This window comes from Eptesicus fuscus, chromosome 11 (genome assembly GCF_027574615.1).
Source record: "Eptesicus fuscus isolate TK198812 chromosome 11, DD_ASM_mEF_20220401, whole genome shotgun sequence".
Classification (NCBI taxonomy): domain Eukaryota; kingdom Metazoa; phylum Chordata; class Mammalia; order Chiroptera; family Vespertilionidae; genus Eptesicus; species Eptesicus fuscus.
In genome coordinates, this window is record NC_072483.1 from 90,069,131 (window position 1) to 90,086,324 (window position 17,194).

The window sequence follows — 17,194 nt, forward strand, 5'->3', positions numbered from 1 at the left end:
CCCTTTACCCTCTCCTCCTCCCTAATGCCCCTCTTTTCCTCTGGTGATCACCATACTGTTGTCTGTGTCTATGAGATCTTGTGGTTCATTTTTGCTTAATCCTTTCACTTTTTTAACCGAGACCCCCAACCCTCCTCCCCTATGATAGCTGTCAGCCCGTTCTCTGTATCTATGAGTTAGATTCTATTTTGTTTGGTAGTTTATTTTGTTCACTAGATTCCACATATGAGTGAAATCGTATGGTACTTGTCTTTCTCTGACTGGCTTATTTCACTTAGCATAATGCTCTCCATGTTCGTCCATGCTGTCGCAAAAGGCAGTATTTCCTTCTTTTTTATAGCTGAGTAGTATTCCACTGTATAAATGTACCACCACTTTTCTAAAAGAAATGGAGAGAGATCATGAAAGAAAGGTAAACGTGTCATATTTTAGTACCTTTCATGGAACTTTTATTCCGATCTTTTAAACAAGGGGCCTGTATTTTCATTTTGCACCGGGGGCCGCAGATTGCATATCTGGTCTTGCTGATGGAATGAGCACCTGCAGGAGAAAGGGGGTGGGGGAGGAGGATTGGATCCAGGGAGAAGTCTGTGATTCCACGACAACAAAAAACCTGAGCCAGCTCCCCAGGCGGTCCTCAGCGGGCGAGCCTCCCGAGGTGTCCCCGCTGGGCTGGAGGAGAGGCTCAGCTCTGCACCTGGCGCCCCGCAGTCATCAGAGGCAGCTGCCCTGGGAAGACAGCTCCCCCGGGCCGGGCAGCGCCCGGGAGGACCTCAGCGGCCCGCCCTCTGCCGCTGGGGAGTGAGGGGTGCCAGGCCCGAGGGCAGACCCGGGCACAGCGCTCAGCATCAGACCAGTGCAGCAGGCGGTCAGGCTCAGGCCAGCTGCTGACCGCTGCCCCTCTCTGACAGCTTCAGAGGCTCACTGTTTAAATGGTGTGTGATTTGGGGGAGAGCCCCTGACAAAGAGATGCCTTGCAATGCCATCCGTGTGGCCAGGGAGCATCAGAGGAGAACAGGGGGAATCTGACGCCTGCAGCCAGACCCCCCAGGGCCGGTCTCCCCAGGGAAATCTTATAGAAGGAACTGGAGCCTTTCAGACAAGCCTCCTGGAGAAAGCCCGGGAGAGGGGGCTGACAGCGAGCTCTTCCTCTGTTTTGTTTTGGCCACAAGAGCTTTCCTCTCCAGCTGAAACCTGTTTGGCTCAGTGGATAGAGCATCGGCCTGCGGACTGAAGGGTCCCAGGTTCGATTCCAGTCAAGGGCATGTAACTTGGTTGTGGGCACATCCCCGGTAGGGGGTGTGCAGGAGACAGCTGATCGATGTTTCTCTCTCATCGATGTTTCTAGCTCTCTATCCCTCTCCCTTCCTCTCTGTAAAAAATCAATAACATATATTTTTTTTAAAAAGAGCTTTCCTCTCCAGCTCCAGTGGAGACATGTGAGCAGGGCTTCAGCAGCATCCCGTGGGCCGAGCTTGGTTAGGGTGCAACTTTGCCATGGCTGGGTCTTGGGTCAATGCCATACATAGGACAGAGCTCTGTATGCATTAAAAATATTTTTTAAAATATATTTTATTGATTTTCTCTGGCCCAGCTTCCAAACTGCCTGGTGGGGTCGGAGAGAGACGATCTCACAGAAATGTTGGCATCTGGAGGCAAAACAGCAGCCTCCTTCCAAAGACAGAATCCTCTCTCTGCATTAAAGAGACGAAAGGGACGGGAAGAGGGAACCAAAGCACATGTATACCCATATGCATAGCCCTGGGCATGGGCAATAGGGGGGTGAGACCTGGGGGGTGAAGAGGGAAAAAGGGGGAAGGGCATAAATGGGAGACATCTATAACATATCAACAATAAAATATACCAAAAAAGAAAAAGATCAAAGTGCAGCCGCTCTGGCAGAGAAGGGATGGATCCGACCCATTTGGTCCTTACTTCCCTGAGCCCCAAGTTATGTCTGCCAAGTCTTCCAAATCAACGAAACACAAGTGGAAAACCATTGCCCTAGGGTTTATTCTAATGACAATGGGAAAATAAATATCCGGAAGGTAGTCGCTCCACTAATCTAGCAACTAAAATTTGCACACATTTCTTTAAGCCATTTGTGGTTTGACGGGTTCTTTCATTTTATTTTGTTTTGTTTTATTTTTTCATTTTCTAAAATGTGTTTTTGGCCCCTCCCCCAAAAGATGGCACATAAAAGATACTAAAAGTGTTTAGATGACTTAACAATAGCAACCAGTTGGTGGGTGCTTCATCCATTGTAGTAAACTCTTTTCATAATTAAGTCACTGAATTCTCACAATTCTGAGGCCTAGAGAAGTGTCTCATGCTACACAACTAATAGATCACAAAGCTAAAAAGTGGTAGAATGGAATTTTAATCCACTGACTCCAACGTCCTTGAACTTAAACATCAATAAAAACTGGAATTAATCATCTATTTGCATATGCTTAAAACCTCTGTTAGTAGCTGTAGTAGAACTAATTGTAATTAGAAAGAGGTCATTGCAGGGAATAGAAATGGGAGTGGTTTCAAATGTGCAGGAATAGAAGTCATTAGAGGAGAAAACTGAGAGTCACTGATGTAACGCTAAGATCTAACTCATGCCCGGGCTCTTGACAGTAATTCTCATTCATTTGTAAAAGGGGAAAAAACGTTAAGTAAGTAGCTTTAGAAATTTGGTCTGGATCCAATGTTTGTTGATTTGCATGAGCTGAGAGAAGAGAAAAGGAGATTAGAAAGAAATAAAAGGATATTGAAATGTCAGTGATGAAAAAATATGAGGCAATTCCACAACTGGACTCTTTCTATAATGTCGGGGAGTACATTTGCATGTGAAAACTGACTTCTCAAATATATAAATATTTTCTTCTGAAAACTCCATCCACAAAAGTAACTCTTCCTACTGAAATCATGATGCTTCTGGGAATTGGACAAGTCACATCACTTAGAATTCACTTCCTTGGGTTCCTTCACAACCAAGTAATCCATTCAGTTCAGGAAAGCCAAGCGCTTGATGGTTGGCACCATCTGCATCATCAGATGAGTTGGTGAAGAATAGTAGCCCCGCCCGAGGTTTAAAATATGTATATCTGTAAAAGGAAGCATGCAGGGGGATTAAATGGGCAAATTATATATGTACACATGTTCTAGAGAGGAAACAAATCACGGAGTACCGTTCCTTTTACTAATGCAAATGAAGATCACAAAATAATACAAAGTTTCGCCTAACAAATTGACCAAGTGTTAGTTTGGCTTTTGTTTGTTTTTTGAAAATACCCAAGAATGAGGCAGTGCCGTCAAAAGCCTTCCATCATACAGAATTTCTAGAAGGAAACTTTAGTTCAGTGTCTTATAAAAGCAATTTACAGTGGGTGTTAACATGCCATAAAAATACTTAGTCCCTTTGAATCAATATTTCTATTTCTGAGAAGCTATCCGCAATAAATAATAAGAAATTAAATAATAAAAAAATGTTAATGTGAAGATATTCAGAATGCTATTCTATTAGAGAAAAACTGATGGAAATTCAATTCTATCATTAGAGAATGGCCTAAGGAAAGCATGACATGTAAATAAAAGTCATGTCATCATGAAAATTATTTCCACAAGGAGTTTTCAGTTCACATGCTGAATTACCTTAAAATGTAACTGGTAACAAAGTCATGTAAATTACAGATGTACTTGGATCTCAATTATATGTGAAAATATGTTTAGGTCTAAATGTACATTTAATTTACAGATAATACATATATAAATTTTAGCATATTTGTGAGTGAAATATCATACAGTAGTGAAAATAAGTGACATATAGCCAGAAGTATCACATTGGTAGACCTATGTTCAAGGGGTGGGTGAGCAGTTAAAGATGCTTCTTTAACCAAAAGTAGGTGGTCCCATCCACCCCTCACAGCTGGGCATGTCTGGAAAGCAGGGGTTAGTGTTTGCACTTCCAGTGATCCAGACACACACACATTTGGGAAGATAATTGCTTTTAATACCATGGAATACTGTGCAGCAGTAAAAAAGAAGGATCTCTTACCCTTTGAGACAGCATGGAGGGACCTGGAGTGTATTATGCTAAGTGAAATAAGCCAGTCAGAGAAAGACAAGTAGCACATGATCTCACTCATATGTGGAATCTAATGAACAAAATAAACTGATGAACAAAATACATAGGTCCAGAGACATAGAAGCATGAACAGATGGATGAATTTTAGAGGAAAGGCACAGGAGGGTGGGTGGGAAGAGATCAACCAAAGAACTTATGTGCAGATATGCATAACCCATGGACACAGACAATAGTGTGGTGAAGGCCTGGGGAGGGGATGGAAGTGGGGTGGAGAGGTTGAATGAGGAAAAAGGGGGAGGGACGTCTGTAATATTTTCAACAATCAGGATTTTAAAATAAATTTTAAAAGATTTATTTCATAACCCTTTCTCTTCATCATTTCTTATTCAGGACCAGGTTTGGGAGAACTGATCACTTTATCCTGGCCACTCTCTATAAGGAACATCTTCCAATCGTGTCAGTAACCAAGATTGGCTGGGGGAGAACTCTGACAGAGGCTCAATATTTCCTTTACAGAATGCACACTGGCCATAGCTAATGTCACATTTCCAAATAGAATAAAGAGCTACCTCTGACATTTGAGTTTTCACCATTGCAATAATCTTCATAAAATAGAAAAGCAAATTAAATCATTTTGAATATTCAGCTATGTGCCTGGAGGATGTGTGGCAACTCTTTATATGATAAATCAACAGAATAGAATATTTTTGTAGATACCTATTATAATTCTTGCACGCTGTTGTTTTGTATGTTGCTGTTTTTTTTAAGACTTTTAAAACTTGAGCCATGACTAAGCCCACATTGGAGAAAAAAGGTGTGCACCACAGGAAGTCATGGCGGGATCCTTAGTAACACACCAGGATTTTGCTTTGGATTGTTTTTTCCCTATATCAGGCAAATTTGTTCTTATATGAAAAAAGTTGGCCAACAATGGTACTAGTAATTGTGCCTCCTTTGGACTTTCCATTTTAATTCTTGTTTGGGGAATTCTGTTTTCCCATACATAAATTTTAAGTCTGAGATCACATTTTATATCAGAGTTGATATTTGATGAGAGTTCAAATCAGAAAATATTAACCTTCTTTCTTTAGCCATGCCTTGATAGTTATGCTATAACTTCAGACAAAAAAAAAAAAGTAAAAGAGTATTTTCTCAAATATCTTATTACGAATGCCCATCTCAGGGCTCCTTCTAGAACCTTGCTCTGGAGGGCCACATTCATCTACCCAAGGATTCTACACCATTGGCCTTGGATATAAATTTGACCCAAAACCAGACAGTCCATCAGCTTAGCAGTGACTTGTTAGATTCCTTCTTTCAAGATTCAGAATTAAAATACACAGTCTAGTTAGCCACTGTTTAGCACTTATGATATAAAATAAGACAGACTGAAGCTGCCATATTTGGATGTATGGAATACAAATTACCCCCCAGCAGCAGATAAACAGAAGGTAAAAAGGGAGGCAGTGCCAAAACCGGTTTGGCTCAGTGGATGGAGCGTCGGCCTGCAGACTGAGGGGTCCCAGGTTCGATTCCAGTCAGGGCCATGTGCCTTGGTTGCGGGCACATCCCCGGTAGGGGGTGTGCAAGAGGCAGCTGATCAATGTTTCTCTCTCATCGATGTTTCTAACTCTCTATCCCTCTCTCTTCCTCTCTGTAAAAAATCAATAAAATATATTTTAAAAAATAAAATAAAAGGGAGGCAGTGTCAGGAGAGATGTGGGTAAGTGAAAGACTGAGAAAGAAGCTTCTATTGGTGACTTTTGGCTCAGAGATGTTAGACTTTATTTCCTTCCCATAAGTGTTTGCATTGCCCTCTTGTACCCTTAACAAATCTATTTCTTAAAGCTCACTGGAAAGTTTAAATCACTAACCTAGATTAGTACAGGATGGATGACTTATTTCACAAATTAATAAAATAAATTGTCGGTACCTAATTTTATCCCCTTTTATTTTTATGTTTTACTCTGGAAATTATGCAAGGTATATTGTTTTCATTTTCTTATGTACAAAACTAGAAGCCCGATGCATGAAGATTCGTGCTAGAATGGGCTTTCCTTTCCCTGGCTGTCGGCACCGCCCTTCCACTCCGGCCCAGCCCCTTTCTGCTCAGGCCCCGGAGCTGCCTCTTTCCGCTCCAGCCCCACCTTCCCACACTGCCCAGAGGCCCTGAGAGACCGGGGGTGGGGCAGGACGCCTGTCCCTGTCACTCAGCATCTTTGTATGCAAATTAACCACCATCTTTGTCGGGTTAATTTTCATATCACTCCTGATTGGCTGGTGGGGTAGCAGAGGTACGGTCAATTTACATGTTTGTCTATTATTAGGTAAGGTAAGCCCAGACAAAAGCCCTGTTTGAATACTTAAGTTATCTGAGAGCCTGGCTTGAACAATGATTCTTTTGATGAACCAAACAGATTTAAAGTGAATTTAAAAACAAATATAATTTTGATTTCTAGAAATCTATGTAGGAGCTATTTTAGAACTGCATTACAGGTGCATTTCTTATGTATCAATTTTACCTTTGGAGCCATTTTTCTCAGAAAGTTCTAAGTAAAGCCTGTTAGCCTGGGAGAAGACAGGGCACACGGAAGTTCTTGCTCAGAGCTTCAGGGGACGGTTAACAATTGAATTGTGTTTCTAAGAACTACTATCGCTATAGTACGTCCACACTATTGAATTTGCTGCTTTCCACCTAAAAGGAGACATCCAATTTAATTGTGTAATCTTGTTGAAGTTTTCTCATCATTTGAGGTTGGTAACAGCAATTAGAATATACCAACATCATAGGGTTATTATAAAGATTAAATGAGATAATGCATGAAAGGCATTAAATATGCATGCTGCCTTGGACGTATTAAGCACCCAATGTATACTAATCATACTTGGTACTAGATGAAACAATGTTTTATGAACAATGCCTAGGAAAAGATTATTTTAACACCTTTTTGAGATATAATTTCTATAACACACAATTGCCCATTTAATGTGCACAATTTCATGGGTTTTGATGTCATCGCAGAATTGTGTAACCATCACCATGATAAGTTATAAGACGTTTTCATCACCTCAAAAAATATTGTACACGTTAGCTATTGTTCCTTAACCCTCCATCATCCTCAACCAAAAGCAAACATAATGAACCCCTGCCGGTTCTGAGCACAAGCCATGATGGATAGGCAAGAAACGCACAAAGAAAATTAAGTTTTCCGTTCAATATAACCTGTATTCAGTGATTCCAGACAGAGTGAACCTTAATGAATTTCTTAGAATTCTTAAATTAGAGCCTATAATAGTCTTTTCTCCCCCCTGCAGCATCCTTCCTTTCAACAAAAAAGGAACAGCAAGCGCCAGGGACTTGGGCCATTGCCCAGAGCTCTGTGCCTAGCATGAAAAGCTATGACCTTCTGACCCCTGTCCCGCAGACAGCTGAAAATGTGACAATTGGGTCCTTAGTATGTTTCAGGTGAAGCTTCCTGCCCTGCACACAGTACAATAAAGAAAAAGGTAGAAAGCTCCTTTTCTAAGAATAATGTTCAGGAAACCCAGGGTCTGGGATCCGCTGCAAGAATGGATATTATGAATGGCTTGCTGAAAACCCATCAGATGGTGAAATCAGTTCAGATGTGACCTTGGTCTTGTGCAGATGGGCAATTTACTCTGTAAGTAGTGTTCACAGCTCAGATAACAAACCCCCATGTTTTCCTGGGACAGACTACCTCGTGCAATGACAGTCTCCATAAGTTGGGTTCCACAAAGTTCCAAGTGCAGCAATATTACATACAGAGCAAAGAACTGAATATCTGAAACGGTGCTCAGATTCTTTTTTACGATGGCTGCTAGGTGTCTGGAATCTCTCGACTTCACAGACGGCAGTAGGCCCACCCACCCCCATGACTGCAAATCCATATTGAGATGATTTCCCTATAGGAGTGATGTTATTACAGAAAACTGGAGAAGAACCAAGCAACGCTTAGAGAGATGGAGTTACATTTTTTATTATTACGCGCAGGCCCAGAGGAAAACGTCTCTCAAATTCTGAACCCCAACATGGAGGAACTTTCCCTATTTATCTGTTTTTATGTTCTTAGTCTCCCAAATATGGGATGTTTCTGGTCCCCTTTGCAAGTTCTGAAAGAGCCCCTATGTGCTGGGGCTTTGAGACCTCAACCAAAGGCCTGGCCTGGTGCCAGCACTGATAACTTTGTCTGGGGAAGGTTTAATGGCCTTGTCCCTCTACTTCAGTCACTACAAGCTCCTTAGATGTTTTCCAAGGCGGTCACGAGGAGACCACAGAGCAAAAGCAGGGGAGTCTGGGCCCGTCTCCCCTGCTCCGACCTGCATTCAGGCACAGCTGTATCCCTCCTGACCACGCCTGTCACTCCTATCCAGAGGCCCCTCCTCAAGGGCTTCAGTTTTCACTATTTCACAATTTCTTCTTCCCTGTAGGTGTAGAGCAGTGGTCGGCAAACTGCGGCTCGCGAGCGACATGTGGCTCTTTGGCCCCTTGAGCGTGGCTCTTCCACAAAATACCACAGCCTGGGCGAGTCTATTTTGAAGAAGTGGCGTTAGAAGAAGTTTAAGTTTAAAAAATTTGGCTCTCAAAAGAAATTTCAATCGTTGTATTGTTGATATTTGGCTCTGTTGACTAATGAATGAGTTTGCCGACCACTGTAGAGTGACCCTAGGTTTCCATAGGCAATTCCTTCATTTCAATCTCTGGATGGAGTCTATCTGAACTAGATTCTGCTTCGTGACAGAACTGACTCAGGAGGGTGTGATCATGTTTGCAAACAGCCTTCCATCTTGCCAGGAGGCATCTTGGTGTTGCCGTTATCTGCTTCTGAAATGCTTTAACACACTAGTGCGGTGGCCAGCCCCTGGAGACACACTTGTTAAATGAGCGCGTGCAATAATCTACAGATATGTCAGTGTTTTCTCTTGAACTGGGTCAATCGTGCTGAGAACTAAGAATAAGTAGGGTTAGCCCTAGCAGGTTTGGCTCAGTGCACAGAGCGTCAGCCTGTGGACTGAAGCGTCTGGGTTCGATTCTAGTCAAGGGCACATGCCTGGGTTTTGGTCTCGATCCCCAGTGTGGGGCATGCAGGAGGCATCCAATCAATGATTCTCTCTCATCATTGATGTTTCTACCTCTCTCTCCCCCTCCCTTCCTCTCTGAAATCAATAAAAAATATATATATTCTTTTTTTAAAAAAGCGTATGTTTGGTTAGATTTGGACCTTTTCACTAAATTTGACTCCTTCCAATACATATTCCATATCAAATGCAACCCCAAAGCAGGTATATTTGAATTGCTACTATGCTGCTCTTCTAACAATTCCCGCTATTATTTTAGGTAAGATATTTGAAAATCTGGGCATACTCTAGCTGAACTTTATAAGGAATAAAGGATTAGACAATTAAATGCTCAATAGGCACCACACAAAAATTTCACCTTCTGAAGTGTTCCAGGAGTTTCCTTAACAAAATCGAAGTGTCAACATTTACCTCATGACCCAAATGTTCTCTTTCTTAAAGCATGCTATGCACTCTACTATTTGACACATTCATCAAATCCCATAAGGACAATGACAGCAAACAAAATTGTAGTGGCATCTTGTCATTCCGTGCCCATCATAAAGTCAGAAACTGGCAGGAGCACAGAAAGCTCTCTCGGGGGTGTGGGTGGCGATCGGCATATCTAAAGACATCTCTGGCTCCTGAGAGGCAACTCTCTGGGTATACACACTCCCATGCCTCACACACGTGTTCACGTATTGTTTTGGATATCTAATTGCTTCCCTCTCGTTCTTTAGTCTGTGAAATTTTATGTATGGAAACAAGTCTACCCAGGATTTAACATGGAAAATAAAAATGGTAAGGAAAACAAGAGTCAGAATAGTATTTTATCAAAGGGAAATAAATAGCCTACTTGAGCACAAAACAATTTGGGTTTCTTTGGGTTTTGTTTTGTTTTTTAGATACAACACAAGAAGAAAAACAATAAGGAAGGGGCTATAAAGTATATTCTAGTGCAGGCCTTTGTTCAGTTCATTCAATCATCTTTATACTGAGTCCATATCTATTTCCTCAGGGTGACCTACATTATGTAGATTCCAGGGCAAGGAAATTCCAGTTCTACCATTCAGTGGTTTACACGTCGATGTGTAGCCATTCAAAACCCCATAAGTTACATAATACTAGTTGAGAATCTCAGACGTGTACATGACTAATTTTATTTAGAAGCAGCCGAGTAGATCGTATGTAAAAATTAACAGCAGTTAGGGTCTTTAAGTGTGAAATCATTTCAGTAGGAGGAAACATCAGCCTGAATGTCGGTAAGTGGAGATCTAATGATCAGGAGACATAAAGACATGGGCCTGACGATGCATCATGTGTTCCAGACATAAAAAGTCCTTCCCACATCCCTGCAGGTTCCTGATGAAGCGCAGGCGCCCGGGGTGCAGACAGACGTGATGCCACTGACTGAGGGGGAGCAGAGTTGGCACGCAAAAACGTGTTTTGGGGGGATCATGATTCTTTTAAGCTGCCAGTGTTAAGAAACAAAAAACTCAGGAGGATCCTGTTACCTCCCCCTCACCGGCCTAAAGGAAATTAGACAGGAAAACCCGATCCAGGGAAAGAGCTATTCGCATAGATAACGTTATTTTCTATGAACCTGCGTGTCAGACAGTGGGGAGCCAGCACAGGCTGTGACTTGACCTCCTCTGTGTCCCCCGGGTTCTGCGAGGCCCAGCAGGAATGTGTTCACCAGATGTTTGCTCCTTCCCATCTACCTGGGAATTGCCGGCCTCCCCTTTGAAGTCCACACCACGACTCCCCTTCCTCCTTACCTCCAGGTGGCAGATAGGCCTCAACCGCTCCATTTGCCTCTCTGTCCTCCATTCCTATGGAGCCCCATGTGTACATACGCACTCACATCGGTCCTTTCCTTCTCTTACTCTGTCTCATGTTTATTTGCTTATTAGACCATCCAGAAGAGCTGGGGAGAGTAGAAGGAAAATCACGTGTCCCACCCTCCACTCGACATATAGTGTAAACCCTGCATCCTGGTCACTCTACCTGAAGCTGAGCAGTAGGATATTACCTAACGTACAGGGTGACGTGAATATGCAGCGGGGGATGCATGGACTGTGGCTAGCACAAGACCTCGCCCATCAAGCAGCACAGTTAATCATGTAAAACATCCCCAGCACTCGGACTGCGTGAGTGGGTTTTTGAGTCATCAAGTTGGATAACAAGTTGTAACGTTAGAGCTGGAGTCAGGTTGGGAAATCAAAACGATCTCAGAATGCTCATCGGCACACTACTCGCACCCTGCTCAGTTCAGGGCCGGCAAATTATACCGACTATAATCCCACAAATAGCCAAGCATGTCATGTCTGAAGAATCCAGTATCTTCATTATCTTCCCAACTGACATTAAGCTTCAAAGAGAATTTTTTTAATCTCTGTGCCACTGCATAGCTGGCTCAGGCAATTCTAGAATAAACCAATATATTGCAAAAAATATTTTTAAAAAAATAAAACATCTTATGTGTAAAATAACAACCATTCTCTTTTGCTCAAAAAAAGTAACGGTTTAACGAATTAGCTTGCGGAACTTGAGACGTTCAAATAATACTTCCAGCCTCTTTTCCTGGAATCGCAGCGTCAGTTGCCTGCAGTTGAAGGCATTTAGGGGTCTGGGCAGAGGAGAGGGTTTCTCACCTGCTCATAGGATCACATGGGATATGCAAACCACATGGTGTAAGGAAAGGGCTCTTTGGAGTTGGAAGGAAAAGAGTTCCTTATCTTAGGAGATCTGTGAACTTGAGCACAGAACTTGACCTTTCGTGGCTTCAGCTTCCCCTTGAGAAGCATAATCTCCGAGTTGCCTTCAAGAGCTGACGTTTGATGATTCTCTGTTCCTCATCCTTTCATAGATCTTCTTCTCACAGCCAGAGGTGAGAGAATTCCGGAACTCCACAGTGCCCCGCATTCTCTTTGTAGCCTTGCTGGTGTCGCTTGCCCAGCTGCCAACAGAAACACTAATTGGAACCATTGGAATAGTTTGCCCTTCTCCACCCTCTCCCTGAGCACACCCCTGTTCTGAGAGGGCACGGCGGGCTGTCTTTGTGGTAAGAGCTGTGCCCTTTGCTGCCTCCTGTGAGGAGGAGGATTTCAGTTTCTTCTGAAGCATTTGGTGGGACTGGGGTTCCATGCCAAATGGTTGGTTGTTCATAAGCATTTAAAAGAGAGCATTAAAAAAACACATCTTGACTGTTAATTAAACATTTTATAGTGGTAAATATACACTGAGTGGCCAGATTATTATGATCTCTGAACACATAATAATCTGGCCTCTCAGTGTATATCCTATAGAATAAAAGGCTAATATGCAAATTGTCCCCTTGACCAGGAGTTCAACCAGCAGGCAGGCCGGCCGACCGCCCACGTCCCCTCCTCCTGGCTAGGCTGGCCGGACCCCACCCATGCACGAATTCATGCACCGGACCTCATACACACACACACACACACACACACACACACACACACACACACTGAGTGGCCAGATTATTATGCATTCAGAGATCGTCATAATCTGGCCACTCAGTGTATATTAGTTATTCAAGAAAAACCTGGGTGGAACATCGCACTTTAAAGAATTTATCTCATTTCAATAGATGTCCTTATTTTCACTGGGGTAATTGATTTTATGTTGTTTTATGTTTATTTGGTTCATTTTATTAAAGGAAGTTAACAAAGGCTTAACATGAGCTCAGTGGAGTTTACCACACCCTTTCTTGTCTCTGTTTGAAATGCCGCTACCTTAAGTAACTAATGTTAGAAGAACTTCACAGAATATCCGTGTATAACTGAAAGCGAGCTCAAGAGAGCATATAAGATACTTTATGCTAAGAAATAAAATCTTAGTAAAATAAACAGTCTGTACTTTAAATATGATCCCTGTTCTCCTAGTAATTTCATATCTTGATTTTCCAAGTCTAATATGACATCTGTGTTTATATACGTGCTGGAAAATATGCTTTGAAGTTAAGTTTTGTATAATGTAAATATTTTGGTTTTGACTTGATCACTCAATTCATCTTTGATTCTTCTTTCTGGGGAATGTACGCTCCCTGACCTCACAAGGGAATGTATCTTGTTTTTTATATTCTATGACCTGGCAAGGTTAGAATGAATTCCTGTATGCATAAATTTTGTACAGGAAATGAGTAATTTTATTTCATCTTTGTATAGAGAATTAGTCAGATATTGGCAATGAAACAGTATGTCATCAGGAACCAAACTGTATAAGATTTCTAAGTTCAAAAAAATAAAGAACAAACTTCTATAATAGAGGTTCAGATCAAAGCACACCAATTCTAGGTTAATACTATATTATTGCTATAAATTCTTTATTAGTATTAAAATATTAATTCACCAAAAAATATTTGCTAGAATTGAACTATATCTGCAGTTCAAATTAGCCACGAGGCAATATGGGATGTAGGAGTAGAATAAAGAATAAAATTACTCATGCCGAGACCGGTTTGGCTCAGTGGATAGAGCATCGGTCTGCGGACTCAGGGGTCCCGGGTTCGATTCCGGTCAAGGGCATGTACCTTGGTTGCGGGCGCATCCCCGGTGCAGGGTGTGCAAGAAGCAGCTGATCGATGTTTCTGGCTCTCTATCCCTCTCTCTTCCTCTCTGTAAAAAATCAATAAAATATATTTAAAAAAAAAAGAATAAAATTACTCAAATACTCACCCTCAATTTTCACAGAATTCATTTTTAGTTTATAGTTTTCTGAAGTGTTGAAATGACATGCTAAATGGCGATTAGGAGTGATATCAAGTGTTGGAAGCTCCTTCTTATTGGTGTTTTAGGGAGGTTACTAAACTCTGTTTCTGTTTCTTCACCTGTGACATGAAGAGAAGAATAACACCCTTACCTTAGGTCTCCAGGAGGATTAACTGAGCCGATCCGTGCAAGCACTTAGAGAGATGCCAGAGCTGCAGGTCCTGCTCAGCAGATGTGTGTTCTTGCTTCTTCCTTGTGTCTGTTGCAGCACGCAGGCTATGGAGAAAGCTAGGTAGCGCCATACATGTATTTGCTGTTCCATAAATGCTGATGGAGAGATGGCAAGAAAGGAAACTGGGAGGAAGAGACAAATAGAGATCAAGGAGGAAAGAAGAGATATTCAAAAGTATGGAGCTATTGGACCTGCTCTCAAGTAACTTATGGTCCCACTAAGGTCATACCAATACCTTTCTGGAATCAATGAAAATGTAGTCAAGTAACATATAATGGCACTACCTCTAAATAGAAACAAATTCAGAGGAAAGAAAGGACAGAACGGGCTGGAATTGTCAGGAAAGACTGATTGAAGAAGCTGACCCTGGTCATCTGATTTCAAGTCATTATTGGCAGAATAATATTTGCTTTCTCCGTCTCTTCCATTTCTTCTGAAATAAAGCATCAAAATTAATTAAAAGACTTCAGCCAGTAACCTGAATGTGGTTAGGGTGTCTTAACATTCTTGTTCTCATGTGTAAGTTGAATTATCCTGTTTGTGAAGTAACTTCCTAGAGAGGAGAGTCGTTTCTTTGTTGTTTTTCCAGAATAACTACAAAGGAGAGCATTGGATCTTCTGTGCATTGATGTGACATGACTCTGCACCAACATTTTCAATACTGAAAAAAGGAATGACTTCAAGTTGAAGGCAAGAGAAACCAGACACATTCTTGGTTACCATCAGATATGACCCTGCAGTTGCACTGTAACATTTTCTTTTTCAACGTATGTGTGTGGGTTTTCTGCCCCTGTGAGCGAAGCGACACTGTGTATTAGGTACCGTGTAGGCTGTCTCCCCAGCCTTTTTTTTTTCTGGGAACTGTCCCTGCCCGCACACACTCACGTGTGTTCTTACAGCACGACCTCGCACCCTACTTTCAGTGCAATGATTGAGCCAAAATGACCCAAATCTCTTCCCTAGAAATTTGAAATTTGCGACCAGTGAGACAATTTTTCTTTCAGGTCTGTCACCTAACCTGTAATACATTAATAGCTAAGCTGCATTTTTTTTTTACCATGTGTACTTGAGAATCATAAGGCTGTGAAGAAAGAGGAGGGAGGAAATATTTTTTAAAAAAATTTTTTTTAAGAAGCAAATAAACAAAAGGGAAGTCCTCTTGCCCCTGGTTCCAATTCATCCTGAGACTCAACCGCACGCCCATTGCACTGGCTTTCATGAGCTGCCCCACGTCATGATAATAAAGAGATTGTTTTTCTTGTTTGTGCCATCTTGATTAGTTTTTCTTGCTTGCAGCCAAAAGCATTAATGTGGATGATATAAAATTCAACAGGACTTGAGATGTTTTACTTGTGTAGTCCAGTTTAGTTCTGGATTGAGCACAACTTGAAGGAAAGAATTCCAGGAGTTAAATCAACATGACACAGAGCATCTCAGTCAGCTGGCAGGGACTCGAGGAGACCTGGTGTGTGGACAGTAAGCCTGAACTTATTCTAAGTTTAGACTTAACGGTGAACAACTCATCCTGATTTGCCTGGGGCATTGCCAGTGTCAACATTCAAATGCCCATATTCAGGAACTCCCTGGATCTGGGCAAATTGAAATACTTGGTCACCCTACTTGCTCTAAGACATGACTAAAACCAAGTTATTTCCTTAAAAACATTGTCCTTGAAAAATATGATCATCTCTATCTCTTCTCTTCAGTCTAGTGCATTAATTGAATTTTTAAAAGTTACTATTAATAGCTCCCTTATTTTTCACTGACAGAAACCAAGACTAAGAGAATGCCTTGTCCAAGATGAAAAAAGAACCAAATTCATTTGACTCCCCAGGGCTTCTTTTAAATCCTGTTACCACATGTTATTGAATGAAAATTGCTCCTAAATAACTCGAATCTCTTTATTCGGGGCATTTTAAATCTGTAAGCATGGAGCTTCTGTGTGCAAGTCCTCTCTACAAGGCCAAGTGTCAAGAGGATGGGCTCCATCACGAAACTTGGGACCTTGTCGTGGCTCATCCCTCATCATGTGACCTGGAAAAAGTTGCTTATACTTTCTTAGGCAGACATTCTTCACCAGTAAAATAATGTTGAGGGAATTAAAAGTAGTTGTAAAAAAATACGTGTCCCCTGGTAGGCACCCAGTTAATGTTAGCTCGTGTGCATTATTTCATTCGATCTGATCTTTACCATCAACCTGTGGCCCAGGGAACCCAGGGTGCTGAGACCGGTTTTGCAGTTGAAGAGACTGATATTCAGAGAGAGGAAATGAACTGAGGTGTCCCACTGTGAAAGGGACAGAGCCTGTACTTGAACTTCAGTTCTTTGGAATGCGTTCCTCCACACTCTGTTTCTTCTTGTGTAAAAGCACAGAAGACCTACGTTTTTTGTTTGCCTTTATTTTTGAGGAAATATGAGTTTAATAATGGTCCTGTCTAAATAATGCCAAAGCAATAAAACAAAACATGAAAAAGAAAATCACCTACACATTGTGTTTGGCTTTGTTTTTATTTTAAATTAGATGCCAAGATTTATGAAAAGATTCATAAGATTGAATTTTTCACTTTTTAATCTCTGTTGGGAATTATGAGGAAATAGCTATTGTCACTTCAATTGCCAGGCATTATTCAAAATGAATCACCATATGGTCATGAAACATTTTCTGGGAACCAAAGAACATGCTACTCAGAACAAACAAAATAAGTGATGATGGTATTTGATTTTTTTTAAAAAACCTGAAATAAAAAGAACATATTTGTTGAATTTATTTAATATAAAAACCATGACGTTCATGTAAATAAAATTTGTACCTATTGCATTTTGAGGAGATAACTGGTATAGGAATTTAGTTTTCATGATCTAAATTCCACTTCAACACTCACATTTCAAAAATCATTTAGGAAAACATAGAGGGAAAGTCTAAAAAAATGCATGGTGGGAATTTACATGTCTTTTTGGCTTTCTGATTTGAAATAGTCTCAAGGGGAAATCTGATTTATTAATTCAGAAGACCAAATCAATAGTTTATGCTGCCAGTAAATTTGTTTGCAACAGTTTTAATTGAATGCTTTTTATGCTTCT

The 17,194-nt window shown here is 41.3% G+C and overlaps 1 long non-coding RNA gene across 2 annotated transcripts; it reads right to left on the bottom strand.

The window, feature by feature from the left end:
• Positions 1–6,667: 6,667 nt before the first annotated feature.
• LOC129150807 (uncharacterized) lies at positions 6,668–11,925 on the bottom strand. Of its 2 annotated transcripts, none has more exons than XR_008557543.1 (3): positions 11,806–11,925; positions 10,930–11,078; positions 6,668–6,770 (listed from the first exon to the last, which is right to left on the bottom strand). It is a non-coding gene; the product is annotated as an uncharacterized LOC129150807 (long non-coding RNA). The 2 variants fall into 2 exon arrangements; XR_008557544.1 differs by lacking the exon at positions 6,668–6,770 and adding an exon at positions 10,411–10,425.
• Between the last annotated feature and the right edge of the window lie 5,269 nt (positions 11,926–17,194).